Source organism: Argentina silus, assembly GCF_951799395.1.
Source record: "Argentina silus genome assembly, chromosome: 16".
In the NCBI taxonomy this organism is placed as follows: domain Eukaryota; kingdom Metazoa; phylum Chordata; class Actinopteri; order Argentiniformes; family Argentinidae; genus Argentina; species Argentina silus.
In genome coordinates this window covers 13,585,249-13,590,719 of record NC_139670.1, presented here as the reverse complement: position 1 = coordinate 13,590,719, position 5,471 = coordinate 13,585,249, and positions in this window count along the sequence as shown.

Sequence of the window (5,471 nt, the reverse complement as noted above, 5' to 3'; positions counted from 1 at the left end):
TCCACCAGTAAATAGCAGTCAGTTCAATTGCAAATGGGTTTCACACATTTTGTCCCAGGATGACATCGCAGTGCCCATTTCCCGTCTTGTCATTCCATTCAGCAGCAATCTGAAAGCATATACATCATCCTTCATTACAGCTGATTTTTCCCATTTCTGTAAATAATGATGCATCTGTCTGCATCTCCATTTGTTGGATTTGATATTCCCTTGGCACTGGCATTAGCAGTGTCTCTTGCATGTAGATCACCCATAGATACATCCATGTTTGTTTGGCCATAATATAGGACTATGTTAAAATGGCATTATTTGAATGGACATGTCACAGCTATGTCTTAGCATGTATTTAAGCTGTATTACAACCTAGTTATTACAGATATGACTATGAATCTAGTCTGATAATTAGGCCTATTGTCATGATCTGGAGAAAAAGTAGAAAAAGAAAATCACATCAGAATGGAACAACGACAACAACGACATCAACAACAACAACCACTTTTCAATATGTGTTGACAAGCATTCACAAAAGATGGGGGTGTTGTGTACCGTACGCACTACATCATGTGCTTTTCACACTCAATATAAACAAAGATGGGATTCCTTTATGAGAAAACTGTCCACAGCACAAAGGATCAACAGCGATTTGTATCACATGCAGAGCAACATGCTTATTCCTCTTCTGTAAATGCAATGATTTAATGTCTGCGCCTACAGTATTGAATGCTGATCTGTCAGTGTACATGCAACCACAGTTATCATTTTTCTGTCAATCATGCCAGAGTGATATAGGCTCCTCTCAGCGCAATCATTTTGAAAGGGTGAAAACACCTCAACATGTCTCTTCCTTTCTACACCAGTGCTGTTTTTGTCCATAACCTCTCTCCCTATGACCATAATTTGAGCCAGCGGGTAACAGATTCAATTAAACTCCATATTCTTGGAAACTGTACATGCAGAAATGTGTGTGTTACTTCTGTGATGTACGTATGCATTGCCATCGATATACTTTACCTAACTGCTATCTTTGAATAAAAAGAAAACATGATTATAAAACCACAATAATAGTGTTCTGAATGTAGAACATCAGTAGCTACATCCACAACTGTGTACATTGAAATGTAATTTTCAACAGTTTTTCACATCGGTATTATGCTATAATTGAGAGAAGTAATTGATACCAATGATGTTTGCTGTCTATCATTTTTCACAACTGCTATCTATAAAAAAAAAAAAGAAAAGGCAGCCAAAATGCTTTTCAGGGGGAAAAAAAATGCAAAAGCATTCGATCAAGATCAATTAACTGCATCAATGTGGAATCTCAGGGGCTATATCCAACATTCCAGGGAGTTGCCAAGACATTCACTCTCTTCTTTCCAGCTGTTTTCCAGAGAAGCAAATAAAACTTGCCTGAGGGTTAACTAACACCCATTGGACCAGAATCGATGAGAGACACTCTACTTGAACTAATCACAGCTCCACACTGAACTGAGGCAGCTGACATGAAAAGTACAGGAAGCGTTGACGGAGGTAATGGCTTGGAAAACATCGCTGATGAAGGAGAAGAGCAGGGTACGACACTGTCTCACTCTGTCCTGTCTACATTTGGTCTCCTACCAAGAGGCACACAACTGACTTATCTTGAGTATTGTGCTTTTCTACCCCTTGACATGAATATTGTAGCGTGAGCTACATTGCTTCCTAGCTCTTCTCTGAAGTAGGCCCTACCACATTATTCAGAACTTGTGCTGCCATAGTGGATATGTGGGTATACAACCCGGTGGGATGGCTGATGTCAGCAGATGAAGCTCTGTAACCCACTAAGTGGTTTTGCTATGTAGTGCAGGCCTACAGTATATCTCGGCATAGTCATAAACATGAGCTCAAGGTGGGCTTCGCCGATCAATAACACCATCGACAGTACGATTGTCTGTAAAATCTATTTCTGTCTCTATTGCATGTAAAATGGGGTTAATAAGAAAAGCATTGTATGTGGAGTAGTACTGTCCATGAATTTGCATTCATGAATCATATGGGTGCACTAGTCCTTTTGGCCCTATTCAACACTCATGAATGTAAAGTCCTGGATGGAGTTATCATCATGTTCTTGGCAGACCAGACGTACAGATACTTTTGTGTCGCCAGGTGATGATGAAGTCATCTATGTCTCTGCTTGGTCATTAGCTGTCCAGAGAGACAATACGAGCGAGCGCCATTTTAGATAGACACTCACAAAGTAAATTACTGCTCAGTGCCTCTGAATATGCTCCTTTCACTCGCCCCACTGAGTAGTGTCAGTTATCATTTGGGAACAAGCTAATGAAACCTCTCAGCATTAACAAATAGAACCACTGAAGAATGTTCTATTTGTATCTGCTCATTGTTGGATTCATAAAAGATAAGAAAAAACAGAAAGAGAGGGGAGAAAAAGATGCCTCTGTCTGTCCCTATTGTAGGCATCGGTCTTGGCACTAGGGTAAACAATGTAGTTCGACATACAGCCCAGAGACTTCACGGTGCCATCTCCATGGCAACCCCATTTTCTAGTCATATCTTTAATGAAAAGGTAATGAGAGAAACATAACATTCCCAACTTCATTACTGGAGCAAGATTCAGCAATAAAAAGTAAATCAAGGACGCTGTCATTCGCCATAGCAGGCCAGGCTGCTGCACAGTCTACATACAGTATAACAGTCATAAAGCAGAATTTAGTCCTTCACTGTGATTGGTGAAAGTGGAGGCACACCAAGTCCAGCCAACCCCAGGTCTGGTAGCAGTTGGTGTAGTTTCACAGGGCATTCAGAAGGATATTCAACATGCTTTTTGGCTCCTATTTCAAAAGGATGAAGTGTGTACAGGTTGTTTTGCATTCCCAATTGAGGATATCCGCGTTTCCAGTGGAATCTTTTTCCCTGTTTGTACCTTTATTAAAAGACAAGGTGATAAAAGGACCTTCAATCTGTGAATTAGATGAAATGACTGTTTGTATAAAATGTTAATTTGGAAGAGAGAGTGTAGCCAACATGTCTACACAGGCTTTGAAAAGGTATGCAAGGGTACAAAATGGATATAAACACTGCAGTATAAGACAGTATAATGAGCTAATTAATCCTAAATTCTGTATCTATTAATTTTAAATACAGTGACACGGTTATAATACATTCCATTTGAAAAGACTCCAATAAAAGCCGTTTACTGCAAGAAGCTACTGAATCAACATTTGATTAAAGAGAAAACATTTCCATATCGTTTGATCTAAGATATTCACAATGTCCTACTGCAAAGAACAATATTTCTAAAATATGTCTTCCGCTTAGAAATCACAAAGTAGAAAACCATCAAGCCATGTTGGTGAATTAAAGGCACGCTCCTTCTCCACGGGACTTGTATGTTATTTCTTTCCTCAGTCCCATTACATACATATTTGACAAAGGGGATGTTACATACATGAGTGAAAGAAATGAGAATTTCAAATGATCAAATCCCTTTGGATGCTCTTTGCATATCTGTGGCCTGGGAGGCTCTTTGCATTTTACACATGGAGAGGAATTCTACATTCATCTTGTTTGTTTAATTGGACATGGCCTCTGCCAGAGGTCGCGCTCAAGAAAATGAGATGTGGCCCTGTTTCATCCCTTTAAGGATGTCGTATTTGAATCCACACCTCGCTGCGGAATAATTTATCCAGTTGTCCAGTCCTCATTATCACAATAACCTTGTGATCTGAACGTTATGTGAGCTGTAATGATGCAAATGATGTTCTGAAACAGATTTTAATCTGGGCTATGGAGAGGCTTGGTATCAAAGAACATATGGGCTGCCTTCACCAGAACACCTCCAGCCCCACACCCCACCCACAGCCCACCATAACCCCTGCCCGCCTCCCCCAGACCCCCTGCCCCCCTCACCCTCCCCCCTCCCCCAGACCACCTTACCCCCTGACCCCCTCCACAGACCACCTTACCACCTCCTCCAGACCCCCTTATGCCCCCCCTCCCCTAATCTCTACTCCACCACAGCCTACCTTACCGCCTGCTTCCCCTTGCCCAGCCCACCCGTACCCACCTTACCCCCTGCCCCCCTCACCCTGTCCCCCCTCCTCCAGACCACCTTATCCCCCCTACCCCTGCTCCCCCACTCCACCAGCCCACCCTAACCCACCCCAACCCACTGTGGCCCTGTCCCCTCCTCCCCCATTCACCCCAGCCCACCTCCCCTACTCCACACACACACCCTCCTTGCATAATTAGGCAGAATCCGCTGAGAATCCTGGAGCGGCTGAGTTTCCAGAAAAGGCCGGCATCCCCCTCCATCCTGCTGAAAAACCCTACGCTTTCTCCGAGGCGCTCAGCAGGAGAGGCCCAACTGACCTCCATCACAAGACCTTTGCTTTGGTGGCTGGGCATATTTACAGGGGGAGCTGGGGCACGGGCTGAACTCTGGCCAAGAACCAGTTGAGAGAATTTGTTTTTGTGTATTGCAGCAGCGAAGGGCACTCGAATTATAATATCATCAGATGCACTTCAATGATGAGATATAGCCAAATATGAATCTTGAATGTTAGGGAGCCATGCCCTGAGCTGCATTTTAGATATGTTGAATGAATATATTCAAGGATAATTGAGCCAAGTGAGTGGAGCACGGCGTTTATTATGACATGCTGATGTCAAAGCCGAGACAGCCGGACAGGAGGAGAAACACCAGAGCATCAGCAGAGCACCATAGCATCTGTATCTGTATGAATCCACCTCCCTCATTGTCCTTTTTCAGAGAGGACAATCACTAGGACTGGCTGGACTACTTGCTCTGGAGGGCTGTGGGCTCATTACAATGCTGTGCGGTTGCTAGAGGTTTAACAAAGAGAAATTTGTTTAGCATTTGTTTATCTGGAACAGCAGAGTCTGGGCACAGCGATCCTGGCAAGACTTCCATGTAGCGATGCAGGGCAGGCAGGCGGACACTGAAGTGCCTGCCGACTGCTAACAATCTGCTGCCCCCCCACCCTCGCCCTCCTCCCTCCTCTCACCTCCCTCCCTTCCTCCTCCCCACAGGTGCACGGCATTTTCTACCTCGCACATCAAAGAGACAGTAGTAAAGTAAGACAGGGAAACCGAGTGTCACACGGTTTCATCTTCAATTGTGCCCTTAAAAAGAGAAGGTGCTGTATAATTCATTCCCAGAATATTGGGTTTTTAATATTCATGGCGGTACAATTTGCATTTGGTAGGTCTGTTTACTGAAGAGCGTCTTTGTCCATGGGAGATTTTACCATTATTATTGTTGTTGTTGGGTTTTTTTAACCATAGAAATGTAAGGAGAGTCAGAGACTTCTTTAATAAAATAAATACAATCTGTCATATTTTTCTCCCTCTCTGAAACATAAGATAAAACCGAGCTAAAGAGGTGTTTTAATCAGTGGGGGCCGGTGAAGGCAGAAGCCGAAGGACGGCCTCACTGTAATGCATGAAATGGA